This window comes from Tursiops truncatus, chromosome 6 (genome assembly GCF_011762595.2).
Source record: "Tursiops truncatus isolate mTurTru1 chromosome 6, mTurTru1.mat.Y, whole genome shotgun sequence".
Lineage (NCBI taxonomy): Eukaryota > Metazoa > Chordata > Mammalia > Artiodactyla > Delphinidae > Tursiops > Tursiops truncatus.
Genome location: NC_047039.1, coordinates 97257923 through 97279220, shown reverse-complemented (window position 1 = coordinate 97279220; position 21298 = coordinate 97257923). Strand labels below are relative to the sequence as shown.

Sequence of the window (21298 nt, the reverse complement as noted above, 5' to 3'; positions counted from 1 at the left end):
TGACTTTGGCTAGCAGAGACAGAGAGTGAAAGAGCAGGAAAAGCATAAGGACGAAAAAGGACAAGAAGAAAGAGGTAGTGGAAGAGAAGAAGAAGAATGAGGACGAGAGCAAGAAAAAGGCATTTTACTGAGCATATGGTGCCACGTCTTGTACCCATCTTATCCCGTGTTACAAATGTTGAAACAGATAAACTGTGCAGCTGCTGATGGCCTGGCTTTATACCAAATCTGACTGCTCATGGCCTTGACATTGGGGCCTGGACACCCCCCTGCCTGGTGAAAACACAAGCAAGTAAAGAGGCAGCTACAGTGACTTGATGAGAACCTTGACCAAGAGCTGTATTGTTTGTGTTTTCAGTCGGAGACCAAAGCCCTGCTCTCTTATTCCTCTGGGCTCTCCCCCTCAATGCCTCAGCGTGCTCACCCTTCCCCTGCACTTGCCCATAAGGAAAAGAAAAGAAGAACTTCTCACGGCCAACTGCAGGGACAAAGACTTTTTCCCCCGAAAAAGGACAGAAAGAGAGGAAGCTTGCGGAGGCCTGGGCCAGAGACAGGGTGGGGAGATGGCAGGACAGGATCCGAATGAAGCCTGAAGCGTTTTGGCTTCACTCCGCAATTCTCCCTTTTCTTCTGCAGCTTTTAAATTTCATTCACTATTTCAGTGGGATGTGGGGATTGAATTGAAGTTGCAGTAATAGAGGTGCCGGAGGCAAACTAACTGTAACTTTTCAGCTTCCAAGGAAGGCAATTACCCTAATCTGGTCTGCCATCCCAGCTTCTCCATCAGTGGAAATTCACTGGGTTCAGAGAGTGTTCTTGGAGAGGAGAAAAGACACACTGCTTTGTGTAACTCCACTATGCCTCAAATTCCCCTTTTTCCCATTCATTTGATTTCCCATAGGTTTATCAAGCATCTACCATGCTTCATACAACTTACATTCATTGAGTCCTTGCTAGGTGCTTAGTCAACAGCATTCGATACATAGTTTCATTTCATCTGAGCCATCACCCACAAGGAATGTGTGATCATAATCCTTATCTGTCCCAGAGAGCGAAGTAACCTCCTCAAGGTCACAGCTATTAAGAAGAGGAGCCAGTATGTGAACTTAGGTTTCCAACTTCACAGCCTGTTCTCTTAATGTGTTAGTATTATACAGTCTCTCAACCATAAGCCCTGTGTGTTCATTACCATTCTGTCATTTTGATAAATCTTGAAACCAAGGCACGGAGAGCTGGAACGAGTTGCTGCAGGTTACACAGCTTGAAGGTGGTGTGCCAGAGACAGGAGGTGAATTCTAGACCGTCCAATCTCAGTGTTCATGTGTCCCCATCACGCCACACTCCACGTGGAAGGTGCTGTGTCAGGGCTAAGGGTGTCCAGGGAGGTTTGTATTTAAAAAAAAAAACATCCTGACTGGCACGTGCAGCACCGCCCAGCGCAAGAAGCTTGGACCCTGGGAAGCCAGGCCTTCTCGTCTCCACACCGGGGCAGGGCTGCAAGTTTCTCTTTTCTGATTTCTCCCCACTACCAGCATGCCCCCATGTGTTCTTTTCGGTCTGATTTTCACTGTGGGAAAAGAAGATGAAAAGGTGTGACTTGACTCAAACGCTGCATTCCCCTAGGGATCACCCAAGCGTTTTTGGAGACTTGCATTTCCGTGATTTCAAGAACTACGCTTTTAAGGGCTCTGAAGTACAAATTAGATGGTCAGGTATGGACCTTCCTTCTTCAACATTGTTAGCAAATCAACATTTGACTTTTAGGGAGGTTACTTTCTCTTTCTGGGTTTCAGTTTCTGAGAACCATTAGGTGAGGGGATTGGATCACATTTGAGCAATGTTCCTCAACGTTCTGGTAGGCACCGGAATCACCTGGTGTGTGTGTGTGTGTGTTTGCGTGTGTGTGTTTTCAGTGTAGATTCCTGCAGCCCCAATTCAGGCTTACTGATCAGAATTTCTAGGACTGAAGTATAAAAATCTGCATTTGAAATAAGCAGCCCAAGTGAGGCCCACTGAAGTTGACATAAGGACTTAAGAGTCATAGAACCTCATTAATCAATGAAAAGGAAGAAGGAAGAAAAGGAGGAAGGGATCAAGGAAGGGAGGGAGGGAAGGAGGGAGAGTGAGAAGGCAAAGGAAGTTAAATTCGTAGAAAATCTTTTCCTGTTGCACCTATGGAGAGATAAATGGTAAGGTAGATGGTTGGTGGAGAAGAAGCAAGTAGATAGCTATGAACTGGTGGAATTTTAAGTGTGTGTGCATATATACTGATAGAGAAAGTGGATGTGTGTATATACATATACGTACATGTAGTTCTTAGCGTGGTGTCCAAAGCGTAGGAGAGGCAAAGTAAACCCTGTGGATTTGGCCACTTGATTGGTGTTTCTCAATGACGATGTACTTGGAGCCTCCACGTCCAATTGCCCTCCACCCTCAGACCCGTTTTCAGGACTGTTTACATAATTTGTGGGGCCCACCCAGTGCAAAATGAAAATGCATGGCTCCTTGTTCAGAAATGGTTAAGAATTTCGGGCTTCCCTGGTGGCGCAGTGGTTGAGAGTCCGCCTGACGATGCAGGGGCCACGGGTTTGTGCCCCGGTCCGGGAGGATCCCACATGCCGCGGAGCGGCTGGGCCCGTGAGCCATGGCCGCTGAGCCTGCGCGTCCGGAGCCTGTGCTCCGCAACGGGAGAGGCCACAACAGTGAGAGGCCCGCGTACTGCAAAAAAAAACAAAACAAACAAAAAAAGAATTTCAAGCCGACTGTAGCTTGAAATTCTTAGCTCTGCACTTAGCTCTGCACTAAGCATGGGCCCTCCTAAGCCAGGGCGCTCACTGCCCAGGTTGCATATCCCAGAAGCCAGCCCTAGCCCTGTTAGGATCAATCATGTCTCATAGCATTTGATGATAACAGTAACAAAGATGCCATTGAGACCATTTTTTTTGTCTTTTGTTGTATAGAACTCTACCCCTTCTTTTAGATTATTAATTACTTGAGAATAGAGAGGGTTTGCTGTAGTAGTTGCAGACCCAGAACACAATGTAGAGCTTCACATCACAGCTTCTAAATAGGGCTTTGCTAGCTTGAGTCACAGCAACAAGGGGATGGGAAGAATGGCAGTGTGCAGGGCGATTTGAGCTGGTTTCTAAAAAGTCTTAAATGCTAGGTCTGTGTGTCTAGATTGTATCCAATGGTCGATAGAGGTCCGTTAAGGATTATTGTCTTGGTTTTGTTTACATGGCTTGAATAGCGTGTAGACACTTTTATTTTTCTGTTTTTCTCCAATGACTAATGATATTGTGATTTATAATAAGAAATATATATTTGGTCTTCATCCCCGCCCCCTACTTTCTGGCACAGAGTTCCTAGAACCCTTGGAATTTCCTAATAGATCGGAGTGATCAAGGTATATTTTGTTATGTTACTAAGGTGACTTCTGACCACACCTAAGGGTGGGGCTGACTGCCCTGAGAACTGGCCAGGAGATAAGAGGGTTGGAACTTTCTATCCCATTCCCTGACCTCCCGGGAAGGGAGAGGGGTTAGAGATTGTGCTCAATTGCCAGGGGCAAATGATTTAATCAATCATGCCTCTGTATTGAAGCCTCCATAAAAATCCAGTGGACTGGGTACCAAGGGCTTCCAGTAGACTGGGTTCCGAGGTTGGTGAACAAGTGGAGATTTGGGGACGGAGGCGTACTCTGAGAGCGCAGGGAAGCTTGTGTCCTTGCCCTATGCGTCACTTTCGTCTGGCTATTCTTGAGTTATATTCTTTTATAATAAACTGGTAATCCAGTAAGTGAAGAGTTTCTCTGAATTTTGTGAGCCACACTAGCAAATTAATAGAACCCCAGGAGGGGTCTTGGGAGCCAGTCAGTCAGAAGTGCAAGTAACAGCCTGGACTTGCAACTGACTTTGACGTCCAAGGAGAACATCATGGGAATGTACAACCTGTAGCCAGTTGCTCAGAAATGTGAGGAATAACCTGGGCTTGCAACAGACGTCTGAAGGGAGTGCGGGGCAGTCTTGTGGGACTGAGCCATCAACCTGTGACTCTGATGCCATCTCCAGGTAGACAGTGTCAGAATCTAATTGAATTATATAGGACACCCAGCTGGTGCTGGAGCATTGCTTGAATGTGTAGGGAACCCTGTCCTCCACACATCAGAAATCAAGTCCAGGAACCCAGGAAAAAACCTCTGATCTCTTTATATATATAAACGTTTAAATTGCGTGCATTATTTTTTTTCCTCTGATATAACTGATATATAGTTAATTGAACAAAATATAGAACATAGATCAACTATAAAGAAGAGTATAAAAATCACCCATAATCTCACATGAGAACTGTTAATGTTTTAGATTACTTTCTTAAAAAAATAGTAAATACATACACTATTGTATCAGACTCACTCCCGAGATTTATTAACGTCCATTAAGTTAATAAGCCCCTGCTGCTATTAATCCTGGACTATGTAACACAGTGTCGGCCAAATAAGAAGCAGCTGGATCCCAAGTCTACTTTGTAATGTAGAGTGTCCTCCCTTGTGACTTTTTTTTTTTAAGCTCTGGTTTTTTTTTTTCTTTTGGCGGTCTTATTTCCCCGACCAGGGATTGAGCCCGAGCCCTTGGCAGTGAAAGCGCCAAGTCCTAACCACTGGACCACCAGGGAATTCCCTCCATTGTGACTTTTAAAAATCACTTATGTAGCACTCTCCATGAGCCAGCCCTGCCCTCAGTATTTTGAAAATAGTAGCTCATTTAACACTAGTAACAATTGCATGAGGCAGGTACTATTACTTTATAGATGAAGAAACTGAGGGCTGACTGGGCTTAAGTAACTCACCCAAGTTCATACTTTAAAGCTCTCATATTTGTTACCATTTTCCATTTTCTCTATCTATGGCATCCTGTTAAGGCTAGTGTGGTAGGCAGAATACTAGAAACCCATCGAAGATGTCCACGTCTTAATCCCCAATACCTATGAACACATTACCTTACATGGCAAAATGGACCAGAAGTAATAAAAGGATCCTGAGATGGGAAGTCCACCCTGGATTACCTGGGTGAGTCCCATGAAATCATGAGTCTTTATAAGAAGGAGGCAAGAGTGTCAAAGTTAGAGAAAACACGTGATGCCAGAAGCAGATGTTGGATGATATGGGACCGTGAGCCCAGGAATGTAGACAGACTCTAGAAACTATTGTAGGCAAGAAGACAGATTCCCTCCTACAGCCTCCAGAAGGAATCAGCTCTGGTGACACCTTGATTTTAGCCTTGTAAGACCCTTTTTTCAGATTTCTGACCTCCAGAACAATAAGATAATAAGTCCGTGCTGTTTTAAGTCACTATGTTGGTGGTAATTCGTTAAAGCAGCAAAAGGAAACTAACAGAGGCGGCGCCTAGAATTTATACCCTATGTCTTTGAGTTGTAGGCAGGGCCCCTAAGTGACATTCACAGGTGCTACATAAATCATATTTTATTTTATTTTATTTTATTTTTTTAAATTACCACTGACAGCTCTATGAAGCCACTTATTATTTTATTTTATTGATATTTTATTTTATATTTTTTTGGCCGCACCACATGGCTTGTGGGATCTTCGTTCCCTGACCAGGGATTGAACCCGGGACCTCAGCAGTGAAAGCGCAGAGTCCTAACCACTGGACCACCAGGGAATTCCCCATAAGTCATATTTTAAATGAGATCTCAACAATATCCACCACTCCTCCACCTCATCTGGTTCTATAAGGACAGATATAGACGATAGATGGATCAATAGATAAAGTATATAGATACACACATATACACACCATATGCACATATATACATACATTCAAGTTTATATGTTTATCTGTCTTTCCATTTATTATTACTTGAGAATTTACTCATCTCATTAAACATTATGTACCAAGACGTTTCCTTATGTCTTTAAGTCTCAGCAGGTGCTCCAAAGGCCCAGATTATCAGTTATTGATGTCAGATAGGGTAAGAGCTGTGGAACTGGCTTTGCCACTTGGTTTATCCTCCAGGTGTGGGTACAGAAGAGATGCTAGAGGATTGATTGAGATGGAGGAGGCTTTAGAAAATCATTTGAATGTCCTGGACTTTGGTGAATATGGAGACAGGAATTTGATTAATTCCTGAAAGGGCCTAACAGGGAGAGACTTGCTGAGGAGTCTTTGGCAACTGGGTCAGGGGCTGGGGTGTCTATGGAGTCCCACTTCCTAGATGGAGGAAGGGCTGTCTGTCCCTGGGGCAGACAAGGGAATAAGCCTCCAGATGTCCTGAAAGGGACTTTATTCAAAGACCTCCTGCAGCGTGAGGAGACCCAACAGAGGTGGTCTGTGTGGGGTGAAGGTTTGGGTTGCAGGACTGAAGTGTGATCGGAAATATTCAGCCGTTGGAATCAGAGATCAACAAACGGGAGGGTCCTAGAGTGGGAGAATGCCTAATAACTCGCAAAGCACCTCACAAAGGAAAGAACCAGTCTTTGAACACCTGCCACCTTTAGTCCAATGTCAGCTTTAAATTGTACTGGTCAACAAGGTTGCCTCTATCCCTATATACCGTGTGAAAATTTTATAAAAGACATACCCTCCTTTTGGAGGCAGCACAGAACCAGGTGATAAAACAAGATGATAATTTATAAAAATGTTTCCTTCCCTTAGATGGATGCAGCTCCACACCAGAGTACTTGGTACGTGTAGCTTCCCAAGCAGAGTGAGCTACATTCCATGTTCCATTGGCTGGGGACCCTTGTGCAGTATGCAACCTACACAACTGTATATGGCAGCCCTGGTGGCCAAGTAAGACATTCTTTGCCTCTTTGTTCTGTCACATCACCCTAGCGCTCTCCATTCCAGGAGAAGTCATAGGAGTCATAATAAGTGGGGGAAGTGGAATAGAAGAACGTGATGGGGAAATGGGGAAGAGGAAGATGACAAGTCTCTTTACTTTTCCCTGCATTTTCCAATTTTGTGGACCAAAGCTTGGGAAAGGGAACAAATTTTTAATTGGCTGAGATTGGCTTTAGTTCCACAATGAGCTGGGAAACAAGATTATTTATTAATACCTGAGAAGGACCAGAGAAACTATAGAATCCCCCTAGATACAAACCAAGAGTATGAGAAAAATCAGTCTATAGCGTAAGTTAAAGAGGTAATGATAAGAAGAATTACTTTCTACTTGTATCTACAGATCAGTACATTCAATAAAGCAGTTACAAATATTGTAAAAACAGATCCTTTTAAATATATTATGAAGAGCTATCAGAAACTATAATGTGTTAATGGCTAGGTCTCCAGGTCTCTTGTTCCCACTTCAGCCACTGCAGGTCCCCTATTATCAGTTTTATTTCCTGCATTGCACTTAAATGAAGATTTTCACAGTTGAAAGTATTTGAACATCATTAGCTTAAGACAGAGGTCCCCAACCTTTTTGGCACCAGGGACCGGTTTTGTGGAAGACAGTTTTTCCACGGATGACGGGAGCCTGGGGGCGGGGTATGGTTCAGGAGGTAATGCGAGGGATGGGTAGCAATGGGGAGCCGCCGATGAAGCGTCGCTCAGTTGCCCGCCACTCACCTCCTGCTGTGCGGCCCGGTTCCTAACAGGACCGGTACCGGTCCGCGGCCTGGGGGTAGGGGACCCCCAACGTAAGACATAATATTTTAACAGCTGCATATGATTAAATATGCCTTTTATTGTAGTTGACTATATACATATTTAACAATCCCTGCTGGACAGTAAGATTCTTTTAAGAGTAGAGATTTTATTTTATTTATCTTTGTGTTTGCAAGTGACTAGAACATAGGAGATCTCTATACGCTCATGGAATGATTGAACAGTTCTGCTCTGACCTGCCCCATTGGAGTTACAAACACAATGACAATTTATTTTTTGTCTTTAGGTGGTGAAAAAATTTCAGCTTGGTAAGAAGATGGGCTAGATTTTAATCCTTATATTTAATTACATGAAAATAGAGTTTTGATCCATATTGTCTCTAGATATTGGATTTGGTCACACAAAGGCAAGCAGCCTAGGCGACGATAACGCATAACGACTCCAAGTGCCTCCCAGTACTAAGTGTCACTTGTAGCAGGAAATTGGTGATTTTCGGTTGACATGAAGTGGAAAATTATTTCATGTGAATTGATGCTGGATGGCTCCATTTTTACTAAGCGCATGCAAAATGGCTCGGTGTGCAGGAAGCATTTAACGCTAAGTGAGCTGACATCGATTGGGCTGTAGGGCAGAGGTTCGTAGAAGAATGTGGAAACTGAAAATGACAAGGAAGACCAAAGTTGTCACATCAGATGAATCCAGCATGCCTGCCTTTCAGCCTCTAATTCCTGTGGGATGCCCCGGTAGAAGGGAATGAAGAGGCTCAGCCTCCAGGCTGGTTGTGGAATGTTGTAGAAAGCAGGTGTGGAATTTCATTCTTGTAATTACCCTCCCTCCAAATTCTCATGCCATTGTGTAATCTGGCTTGGGGTTTGCCACTAACCCACTGTATGACCTTGTCCAATTGCTCCTCCTCTCTGGGCATGTTTTCTCATCTGTGCAATATAGGAACTCAAATTGGCCCTTTCAGTGAATTTTTTTTTATGTAAACCCTGTGCTAAGTGCTCAAGAAACAGCTTATTAAATGCTCCCCAAATCCCTGCTACATGGGTCCTATCCTTTTCATTTTATAGGTGAGAAAATTGTGGCTCAGAGGTGTAAACTGATTTGTTCAATGTCAAGTGGCTAGTGCGTGGAGGAATAAGCTTCTAAATCCATGTGTGCCTTATCTTACAGACTGTATTCATCCCAAAACATCATTCTACCCTTAGGATTGACCAAAACTCAGACTTGAGCTGCATGCATTTTTTTTTCACAGTGGAAGGAACTTGAAGTTACGAATCTCACTCCTGGGTTCAGATTTACACTTTATTTATTGATCATGGACAAGGCATGCTGATCTTCTGAGCCTCGGTTTTCTCAGCTGTGATAGGCAGAATAATGTCCCCCAAAGATGTCTGGCCCCTAATTCCCAGAGCCCATGAATACATTCCAAGGTAACACGGCAAAAGAGACTTTATGGGATTAAGGTTAAAGATCTTGAGATGGGGAGGTTATTCTAGATGAGTCCTTAGGAATAAAGGAGAAAAACAGAAGAGTAAGCAAGAGAGATACAGTGTGAGCGAGCTTTGACACGCTGTAGTGGTTTCTGAGATGTGGAGTCTAAGAGAGTCCCCAGCAAGGAGACAGAGATCTGAGTGCCATAACCACATGAGACTGAATCGATTTCCCCCTAGACTGTCCAAAAAGGGACACAGGCTTTCAACACCTTGATTTTAGTCCTGTGAGACTCATACCAGACTTCCAACGTGTAGACTGTAAGGTAATAGATTTGAGTTGTTTTAAGCCACTCAGGTTATAGTAACTTGTTACAGCAGCAGTGGAAAAGTGATGCATCACCTCTAAAGTGAAAATATCAAGCGAGACCATATCAGAGTCTTCTAGTTTACTAGGGCAAGCATGAGAGCAGGAGTGAGAATGAGAGCCGATGAACTCAGGAGTGAGAGACAGAGACAGAGAGGGCAGAGAGAGCAAGAACTCTGCTTATGGAGGAGGAGACTTGTGGGAACATCCTGAGATAATAAAACCTAAGGGAACATGGGGCCAGAGGGTTCCTGAATGCTTGTGTTGTAGGAACACTTTCAGCTGGGCAGAGTCTAAAAGAAGGACATCATGGCTTATTTTTGGAACTGAATTGAAACAAAAAAGTTCAGAAATAAACTCAAAATCCCTTCCCAAAGACAAATTAAATGTGACAAGTAAGCTCTAAATTGCTTTTAATCTATCCTACTCTCCCAGGTAGTGACACTGAAGTCTGAACTGAATTACGCTGGATGAAGTTGCCAGACGTGGGAAAAGACAAACACTAATGAATTTAATGTTATTTTAAAAAATTAGGGAAGTTTTCTCTGGTTTGAGGAAAAGTGAAATAAACTGTAAGCTCTATCGTTATCCTTAGCTATAATCCTTTAGTTATTTTTTTAATTGAAATTAGTTAATTTACAATGTTGTGCTAGTTTCTGGTGTACAGCAAAGTGATTCAGTTATACATACGTATATTCTTTTTCATATTCTCTTCCATTATGGTTTATCACAGGATATTGAATATAGTTCCCTGTGCTGTAATGTAGGACCTTGTTGTTTATCCATTCTACATATAATAGTTTGCATCTGATAATCCCAAACTCCCATTCCAGCCCTCCTCTAACCCCGTCCCCCTTGGCAACCACAAGTCTGTTCTCTATGTTTGTGTCTGTTTCTGTTTCATAGATAAGTTCATTTGTGTCATATTTTAGATTCCACATGCAAGTGATATCATATTGTATTTTTCTTTTTCTTTCTGACTTACGTCACTTAGTATGATAATCTCTAGTTGCATCCGTGTTACTGCAAATGGCATTATTTCACTCATTTTTAAGGCTGAGTAGTATTCCATTGTATACATATACCACATCTTCTTTATCCATTCTTTTTTTTTGCGGTACGCGGGCCTCTCACTGTTGTGGCCTCTCCTATTGCGGAGCACAGGCTCCGGACGTGCAGGCTCAGCGGCCATGGCTCACGGGCCCAGCCGCTCCGCAGCATGTGGGATCTTCCCGGACTGGGGCACGAACCCGTGTCCCCTGCATCGGCAGGCGGACTCTCAACCGCTGCGCCACCAGGGAAGCCCTCCATTCATCTTTTGATGGACATTTAGGTTGCCTCCATGTCTTGGCTATTGTAAATAGTGCTGCTATGAACATAGGGGTGCAGGTATCTTTTCGAATTACAGTTTTGTCTGGAGATATTCCCAGTAGTGAGATTGCTGGATCATATGGCAACTCTGTTTTTAGTTTTTTGAGGAACATCCATACCGTTTTCCGTAGTGGCTGCACCATTTTACATTCCCACCACTTAGCTGTAATGCTTTATTGGCTTTGAACCCAACTGTCCAGGGACCTAGGATGGCTAGTGGATGTTTCTAGAGAGAAGGTACTGTTGCTGTAACAAAGAGTGTTTTGCAGTGGTCTAAGCTCATGCCCAGAGAACCTAGTAGACCTTGGCCTGGCCTCTTCACCTCCCTGCCTTTTCTCACTCAGTCCCCTTTGCATTTACACCCCTTGTCCATATTCTCAATCATTGGCAAAGTCCTACTCATCCTTCAAGAATCAGTTCAAATGGTACCTGTCTCTGAGGTTTATCAAGTATCATCTAAATGCTTATCACTCCTGAATTTTATCTCTAGCCCAGACCGCTTTGGGAGTCAAATCCATATTCTCAATATTCTTTTTGATATCTGTACTTGGAAGTTGCAAAATGACCATGTCTAAAATACTGACTCTCATTTCACTTCCAACATATTCTACTCCCAATCTCTGCCATTTTAGTAAATGGGAACAAAACCAACTCAATTGTTAAAGCCAAAATCCTTGAATCATTCTTCATTCCATCTTTTTCTTCACTAGCCACAATCAATCTATTGGTAAGTTTTAATAATTCCCCATTCATTATTTACTCCAAATTACCTGCATTTCTAATGCCATCACCATAGCCCAATCCAATAACATTTCTTATCTGAACTATAGGCATACCTTGGAGATATTGTGGGTTCAGTTTGAGACCAGGGTAATAAGTGAGCCGTATGAATTTTTTGGTTTCCCAGTGCATTTAAAAGTTATCTTTACATTGTACTATAGTCTATTAAGTGTGCAATAGCATTATGTCTAAAAATTAATGTACATGCCTTGATTAAAAAATATCTTATTGCTAAAAAATGCGAACCATCATCTAAGCCTTCAGGGAGTCGTAATATTTTTGCAATAATAAAAGATTATGTTACTTTGCAGTAACATCAAAGATCACTGATCACAGATAACTGTAACAAATATAATAATAATGAAAAAGTTTGAAATATTGCAAGAATTACCAAAAATGTGACACAGAGACATAAAGCGAGCAAACGCTGTTGGAAAAATGGCACTCGTAGAATTGTTTGATGTAGGGATGCCACAGATTTTCAGCTTGTAAAAAGCACAGTATCTTAATTTATTACTGCAAAGCTCAGTAAAGTGAAGCACAATAAAATGAGGTATGCCTGTATTTCGGCGGTCCCCAATATTTTTGGCACCAGGGACCGGTTTTGTGGAAGACAGTTTTTCCACGGATGGGGTCAGGAGGGAGATGGTTCAGGCGGCAATGCAAGCGATGGGGAGCGACGGGGAGCGGCAGATGAAGCTTTGCTGGCTCGCCTGCCACTCAGCTCCCGCTGTGCAGCCCGGTTCCTAGCAGGCACCGGTCTGAGGCATGGGGGTTGGGGAGCCCTGCTGTATCTGATTAGTCTCCTACCTACCTCTTCTGCTTCCTCTAATGTCCTCTATGATCCATTGTCTACACAGAAGCCAGAGAGATCTCATAAAATATTAATCAGGTTATTTCACTCTTCTGCATAAAATCTTCCCTTGAATGAATGAACTAACCAAGCAAAATTAAGTGATTCCTCCTCTGTTTCTTCTACAGAACTTTCTGTTTGTTGTTCATCTAGCGTTTGTGTAGAAAGCTGACACTTTGCAATCCCCTTGCAATTTCCTTTCCAATTGTATATCCCTTAGCCCCTATACTAAGACTTTCTAAGTTGATAGATCTAGCTTAGTGAAAACAAGACTCAGGTGGGGAGGGTTTATAGTATGGATAAGGAATCCAACCAAATTGGTGTAAAATGAAATGCACAGGGTCAAACAGAAAGGTAGCAGCTATACTAGGACTGGAATCTGAGCCTCCTGACTCCCAGTCCAGTGCTCTGCCCACCACACCTCACTAATCCCTGGTCAAAAAGGCATCAGTCAACAGAGTCTTCACCTTAGTGAGTGACATCATGCCTTAGTTCTAAGAGGGCCACATGTCATCTCCTTCACCAAGCTCCCAATTCTGTGCCAGTTTCCATTCCAATTAGACACTGTCTGGAAAACATGAAGGGGTGGAATGTTTTCGCACAAGCCCAGAACTCCAAGTTTGTCAAGGAGAATGTGTCCAGAGCACTTAGGTTTTCTGGAAAACACACATAGGTGCTCAAAAGTGTGTGTTTTCAAGGAAAAGGATGGAGGTTTTGGAAGTTGGTTTAGTACAATGGAAGTTTTTGCAAAAAATATGTGGAAGATGATAATCTATGAAGTATCAGAATGAGCTCCAGAGAGAAATCTTTCTTACAAGACCTTTGGTAATAAAAGAGCACTAATTTCAGGTATTTCTTAATAATAGCACGATGACATTTCCAACCATGGGGAAACCTGTTACTGAGGTTCTGACAGGATGCTTGCCAATGCCTGATATAAGTCAACTTGACATGAGGCTATCTTTCTGTTGTTCCACAGTTGTGGAGTCTTACAGAATGGATTGGGTGTAAAAAGAATGAATAAAGAGAGGATTCAAGGAACTTAAAGTAGCAGGAAAAATCATACTCCTGTGGTATGTGTTGTTAAAAGATAAACTGAGTTACATCACAATTTTTAAGAGTATATTTGAGCAAAAATCAATTCGAATCAAACCAGAAATGGTTGGAACAATTTTATAGAGAAAAGGCAGAAGCAAAGTAAGGCAATTATCAGTTGACTCTAGCTAGAACCTAGTTGGCTGTTTGTGATTGGTTGTCCTTAGTGTTTTGATTTCTTAACCTTGAGGCATTTACATGTTTAGATTTTGGTTTGCTTACGTATGTCACCTAGGCGTTAAGCCACATCAATCTAATGGCCTCCTTGTTTTTTTGTTTTTTGTTTTAAACAGTTACTTCTTTTTCTTTTAATTAATTAATTAATTAATTTTTGCCTGTGTTGGGTCCTCATTTCTGTGCAAGAGCTTTCTCCAGTTGTGGCAAGCGGGGGCCACTCTTCATCGCGGTGCGCGGGCCTCTCACTATTGCGGCCTCTCCTGTTGCGGAGCACAGGCAGCAGATGCACAGGCTCAGCAATTATGGCTCACGGGCCCAGCTGCTCCACGGCATGTGGGATCCTCCCAGACCAGGGATCGAACCCGTGTCCCCTGCATTAGCAGGCAGACTCTCAACCACTGCGCCACCATGGAAGCCCCCAGCCTCCTTGTTTAATTAATTTAACCATCCTGTCCTTTTGGTCATCCTCTTATACAAGAGAGATTGACCAACAATTTGGTATTAGTGCCACTCTCAGTCACCATCAGAGTTGAGTTGCTGGCATCTCATGGTGAACTTCATAGGTTATGATGTCAGATCTCTGGAAGAATTTTTGCTGTTATTCTCATTGTTCATCTTGTTTCTGTTTCTCCAAGCACAGTGAGACCATCTGATATACTGGTGTGGCTGTGATCATGAATTTAATACCCTTGAGAGAACATAGCACACCAGGGAGACTACAGTGGTAACTCTTAGCAGGGTAATACCTCAAGACTGAAGTATATTCTTTAGGCAGGGCCCCCAATAACCAAATCGGTTGGTACCAAATAAATAAAGAATGTACCTGAAGTCACATCAACCTGTTTTACCTGAGTAAGTTGTTAATTTCTTGTATTTGCTACAATACCACAGGTGCTGATCCAGTTACAGCAGAAAGTATTTGCTACGCCTCATACGCTTCCTTGTTCAGCCAGTAAGTAAACTAAAGCAATTCTGTTATCTAAAACCACCTCAGCCAGAAAAGTTAGGGACTTTTGTTGTACAGCAATGGCCTCAGCAGTAGATTCAACAATAGTTGTTGCATTAACAGAGAGAAAAAGCAAGTAGCAAAGAGGCAAAGGGAATAAAGCTTTCATACTGGAGATGAAGATCTTGACCCATGATCCTAGGAGAGCTGTCCACCACAAGATGCTGTCTTTGGGGAAAGAACCTCCTTAGTCAATCTTAATTTTAGATCTCCAGTGGCTGTTCTAAGAGTCTAGAGGAGCCCTTGTGAATTGGGGGATGTGTACCCAAGTGTAAAATCTCTGAAGTTTGGCTTCTATCTGGGTAGTGAGAAGGACTTGGTACAATCCCTTCCAAGGAGATTCAAAGGCAGCCGTCCCTTTTAGTGATTCCGTATCAGAGAATTTGGGGGAGATTGGAAACATTAGTTTGGAGAGTTGTAGCTAGATGTTTGAGGAAACTAGAAGGTTTCAGGATTCAGTTTGGTTTGCAGATCTGTAACAAAGCCTCAAAGGCAATGAACACGACTATAATCTAATATCCATAAGGTTGTGTTATAACTTTCTGTTAAAACAGTCACTCTCATTTCTATCAAAAATAATCACGGGGCTTCCCTGGTGGCGCAGTGGTTGAGAGTCTGCCTGCCGATGCAGGGGACACAGGTTCGTGCCCTGGTCCGGGAAGATCCCACAGGCCGCGGAGCCTGCGCGTCCAGAGCCTGTGCTCCGCAACGGGAGAGGGCCACAACAGTGAGAGGCCCGCGTACCGCAAAAAAAATAATAAATAAATAAAATAATAATAAATCACAGTAAGACTAATTTGTTTGCAAAATAAGTCTAGTGCCATTAAACTTGGCCTGATTTTTTACATAAGTGAAGCAAGAATAGTGATTATTCATACAGGTCCTTTTAAAATCTGCTTTGCTGGAATTTTTCATAAGGAATTTTAAATTAATAGATTTTAAAAGTCACTGCAGGCTAAGAAGCCACGACAAGAGCCACCATCAGAATTTGCCTGGAATACCTATATATTTGGGTAAATTTCTCTCTTCTTGTGTTTCCCAGGATATCCTGAAGTTCCCAGGCATGCCAGGAAGTGACCTTCCTTATTCACCTGGTAAGGCTACTGAGAACCATGTAAGCAAGACACCAGGCCAGTCTTTGCAAGGCGCTTCTATTGGCTTTATAAAGTCAGTCTTAGCTCCTTAAGACTGTCTGGTCACATATGATTGTATGCATATTCTCGAATGTGACATTCCAGTCAAAGCCTTGTTAATATAACCATGTTTCCAATTGTGTCCTGTTATAAGGAGAACAGATTCTTATTGAACTTATGTGAATAACTATATTGCCATGAAAATAAGACTACTCAACAAGTTTCTGAATTCTAGAAGGATCAGTTAGGGAGAAAAAGTAAATGTTTCAATTCTATTTATAGAGATATACTTTACAAAATTATTGTAAGTCATAGATAGCTTAAGAGAAAAAGCTTTCCTTAAATCTGGAAAAATAAAACATTAAGGAACCAGCAATGTTTCAAGAAAAGGTTGTGCAAAAAATGATAATCATTCTCATAAATGTATTCAATCCCATATTTTTAATTCTTATTCTGCTTGAATCCAGTTTTTTCATTATTTCTAGAAATTACTAGGCAGTTCAGTGTTTGTTTTTTTTTTAGTTCAGTTTTTATGATCTTAAAATTGTCAGCAACCTATATTCTAGAGTACCTGTCAGAGTCCTTTCCATGAATCTCTCTGAAGATGAAGCACCTTTGCAAAAGTATCAGAGTAAAACGATAACTGTCTATAAATGACAAAAAAAACTTTCAGGGACTTCCCTGGCAGTCCAGTGGTTAAGAATCTGAGCTTCCAATGCAGGGGGCACAGTTTCAATCCCTGGTTGGGGAACTAAGATCCCACATGCTGCAGGCTGTGGCAATAAATAAATAAATTAATTAATTAGTTAATTAAATAAAAGACTTTTAAAAATGGTCGTGGTTAAAGATCTGATGAGAGTTCTTTTGATAAGAAAATGTACTTATTTTCATGACATATGATAATTTAAGATAATAATAGGACAATGAGAGTATTGACAGATTTCTAGAAACTTGAAACAATTTCTGGAATACCTATATTAGTAACATACATTTATGCACATATAACCCAAGAAAGTTAATCATCACTTCTTATTTAACAGTGCTTCCCATGTAATTTAATGTTCCAAATAAACCTAATTATTTTAACATCTCTCTTTTATAAGGGGAGAGACAAAACCTTTGAGATTTTCCAGGAGGTCTCTGGGAAATCTCAAAAGTTCTTTTGAGGTTAAAAAAAAAAATCTCTGTTTAGAATTTGATTTGGGAAAGTTGTCAAATGTCAAAAGGTTTGAACAATTGACTAAGTAACATCTCAGATAATTATGAAATGATATTTAACTATGACAACAGAAGATGTTAAAGACAAATAACAGAAGGTTACACAGCTGTGAATAAAACTTACCTCTTCTAATATTGAGAAGACTGGGCTTTCTTAAGTAATCAAACACCTGATGATGACAACATGAAGCACAATATATTATTTTGATAAGACACAAAATCTTTGCTTTCTGGGTAGATTACCCAAAAGGTAAATACAAAAACAAAAACAAAAAAAAAAACCTTTCATAATCTCTTATCAAGAGAAGACCAACAGTCCAAAGGCACGTTGTCATTTTAACGGAGAGAAAATCAAATTCTGATTTTTGCACCAGTATACTTTTGATAGTAAAACTCATTCTTCAAAAACTTAAATAAATCCATTCCAATTTTAGTCAGCTTGAGCCCACAAACAAACAAACAAACCAAAAAAAAAAAAAAAACCCTCCTTTTTCACAAATCTTCTACAGCTTTTTTTCTCCATTCAGGTTTTGTCCTGTGTTTTTTCTCTCTCTCTCATTCTGGAACAGCTGGTCATTCTAGTTTCCCCACCTACTTTTCATACATGGTTGTTTCCTTTCACCCTTATTATTTCTACATCACTTTAATTCATTTACATATATTGATTAGAATTCTTAACCATTAGAATCCTTTATTCCTAGTGAAAACTAAGAAGTAAGCAATTGTGGACTATCTGCTACACTAGCATTCTGTGGATTGGCAAATTATGAATATATTTCACGATTTCTAGAAGTATATTCTTCCTCATAGTAAATTTTTCAATGTGGCACAAAACATTTTTACTAATAGATCCAAATATCTTAAGTTTCTAGGTAAAAGGAAACCTAAAGTGGCTAAAACTATTTTCACTAATTAATGTCTCAGTTTTTTATCTTATTTGGAAGTAATCTAGATATTCAGTGAATACTCATTATTTAACTTATCTCAGTATAACTTTAGAGTTTTAAGTTACCAAAAATATTTTGGAAAATAGTTTTAAGTAGACACACCATAAAGGCATAACCAAACCACACCATACAATCCAGCCATATTTAGCCACAAGTGAGGTACAACCCATATTTCTGTTTGGCAATACTTTGGGGGCCAACACCATGACAGTTGCCAAGCCAAGCTCTCAGGACACAAAATGAGACAAACAAGAAGGCAGTAGCTGTCCTTGAAAATAAAAGGATATATAACTAATGTAGTTTTTGGTTTTGTTTTGTTTGTTTTTTGTTTTCTTTCTTCTTTTTCTTCTTTTCTTTTTTTTCCCCTGCCAATGTGAAATTCTCCCCTCCTCTCTCAACCAGGCTTTGGTAAGAATTCTTTTCCAACTTCTGCCAAGTTTTCCAGGATGCCATCTGCAGGCTCCAGGGCAAGTGGGGTATCCCAGTGGATGTCATCCTGGTCACCAGAAACTATAGAGGAAGCAACATACTTCTTCCCTACCCTTTATAGTGAGTGCCTAGCTGAGACACCTTTTTCTCTAGGGCACCTTGTAAATGGGTAAGCTTATCTAAGACTATTAAAAGTTCTTCTCGGGCTTCCCTGACGGTGCAGTGGTTGAGAGTCCGCCTGCCGATGCAGGGGACACGGGTTCGTGCCCCGGTTGGGGAATATCCCACATGCCGCAGAGTGGCTGGGCCCGTGAGCCATGGCTACTGAGCCTGCGCATCTGGAGCCTGTGCTCTGCAACGGGGGAGGCCACAGCAGTGAGAGGCCAGCGTACTGCAAAAAAAAAAAAAAGTTCTTCTCTGTGGCCACTGTAATTTGAGTATCTTTGGTAAGGATAACCCATTTAAGTTTAGCCTTAAAACAAGATTTTATTCACCTGAACCTTCACACTGGACCCAGTCGAATTTAATTCAGATCCGGTCCAGTTTCTAAGTTTGACCCAGTCTAACCCCAGACCCAGCCAGGTTTCTAAGTTGGAACCACTCCGACCGCCGGCCTGGTCTGGTTTTTAAGTTGGACCCAGTCTAACTCCAGTGGTTTCTGGACTCTGTCCAGAAAAAAAAAATAATAAAAGCACAAATAAAGTCTAAAAGTTCATGATGATAAGCTATGGAGCTAGGATTCAGGATCTGAGAGGAACTTGCCCACCACCTCCAGAGGTGTCAAGGAAGCAGTGAGTTCAAGGAGCTCAGCAGGTACCTACGCCTTGTTGCTCATTGCTCCTGGGGCCTCTTCGGAGTCTCTTTTGTTTCCTTCTTCCATCACTAGGACTGTTAAAAGATAAACTGATGCACATTAAAATTTTCAGAGTTTATTGGAGCAAAAGGCAAGTCAAATTGGGCAGGTCCAAATCAGAAGTAGTTAGGAACGCTCCACCAACAGGAGCTGGGGAGAGACATTTATAGAGAAAAGGCAGAAGTGAAGTAAAGGAATTTTTTTTTCATTTTTTTTTTTTTTTTTGCGGTACGCGGGCCTCTCACTGTTGTGGCCTCTCCCGTTGCGGAGCACAGGCTCTGGACGCGCAGGCTCAGTGGCCATGGCTCACGGGCCCAGCCGCTCCGCGGCATGTGGGATCTTCCCGGACCGGGGCACGAACCCATGTCCCCTGCATCGGCAAGCGGACTCTCAACCACTGCGCCACCAGGGAAGCCCAGTGAAGGAATTATTGATTGACTATAGCTTAGAATCTAGTTGGCTATTTGTAATTGAGGGCCTTAGCATTTTATTTCATAAACTTAAGGCATTTACAGGCTTAGATTTTGCTTTGCTTACATAGACTGTCACAGCATTAGAGCCAATTCAGTCTAAGTAATCAAGTCCTTGTTTACTTGATTTAACAGTGACCACACTTCAGCCAGATGGAGAATCATAAAACTTTGGACTAGAAACTCAGCAACAGTCCTCAAGTTCTGCTCCTATATACTGCAAGCAAGTGACTCAAATTCTCTGAGCCTCTGATCCCCCACTTTTAAAATGAGGAACTCAAACTATGCCAGAACTCCACAGAGCACATCCCTCAGGACATCACTTTTCAAGATGCGTAAGTACAGAATCTGTGGTAAAATGAGTTTGGTAGCTATAATAACACACATAACACTATATGCTTCATGATACGTATTAACAGTCAAAATCCCTGATAAATCCTTGAGCAGTGAAACTCGTTTTTTCCATGGAACCACTTAAAAGCATCCTATAGAAGAAACAAAGTCCTATAGAATTCTTTGGGAAATGCTGGATGAAGTATTTTCAAATATTTCTTTGGGATTTAATCTGTGTCACTGTGAAGAGTACACGTGCTTTATGACTTGAGGTGCCAGATATTTAGCTTACATTCAGCATTGGCACTTTCCCAGGAGTTTTTCTTTATTAACCTGACTTTCCACTCTTAGCTAACTGTACCATATATTCGCTTCTTTTACATGTATTAATCAGGACCCCTTTAGTCTCTAGTTACAGAAACCTAATTAAACCTATTTAAAAATCTCAAGTGGGATTATAATCTGTCATCTCTTTGACATGGGCACAGAGGTAGAACAATATGTAAATTTCTGGGCAAATACATAAATTGTGCCAAAGGTTGAAAATATTTCAAACAGGTCTGGACATTCATCCATTTGTCCACTTAGTCATTTGGAAAATACTAACAGAATTAAAATAAATACATTTTGTATTTAGAATGGCTTGGTTCAAACTCCGACTCTGGGATGTATAAACAGCTTGATTTTGAGTAAATCAGTTATTTGATCTGATCGCAACATCATTTTCCTGAAAGTGAGGATGGTCATACTTACTTTATAGAATTGCAATAAAGATGAAATGAGATCATATTTGTAAGGTACTGGTGCAAAGACAGGAACAAGTGAAATAGTTTGAACTTATCTTACATGAGGAGGAAGTTGGATGCAAAGATGGAAAAGTTGCTTCCTTTATCCTTGAGTACCATATACACTTCGGGTAGGAGAGAACCCAAATCACTATGATGCTTAGCAGAGAGAGCCAGATAAATGGAAGATTTAGGTTGCAGGAGGGCTAATTTCACTTTCTGCAGAAAGAGAGAAATGAGTGCCATGATAGTTAGACGTAGGGAGTGCATGTAAATTGCGGCTTGCTTTACCTGTGGAAGGATGGTCAATAGTGAGCCATCACTATGACGTGTTTAAGGTGTGTCAAACAGTGAAAGTTAAACCTCAAACGTGGAACAGGGATTAAAAGACCGAGAATCTTTTAATTGAATTGAGGTGGA

At 41.4% G+C, this 21298-nt stretch overlaps 1 long non-coding RNA gene across 2 annotated transcripts in view; it reads left to right on the top strand.

Annotated features, from left to right (window-relative positions):
* The window catches only part of LOC141278907 (uncharacterized), a 137822-nt gene that overhangs the window by 9845 nt on the left and 106679 nt on the right, over nt 1–21298 (top strand). The window contains exons 1-4 of one of the 2 annotated variants that reach the window (XR_012332310.1): nt 6690–6809; nt 14596–14656; nt 15753–15804; nt 19896–20095. This is a non-coding gene — a long non-coding RNA (uncharacterized lncRNA). Of the gene's footprint in view, nt 1–6689; nt 6810–14595; nt 14657–15752; nt 15805–19895; nt 20096–21298 lie in introns of those variants that run through there. The other variant, XR_012332309.1, reaches the window with a different exon arrangement.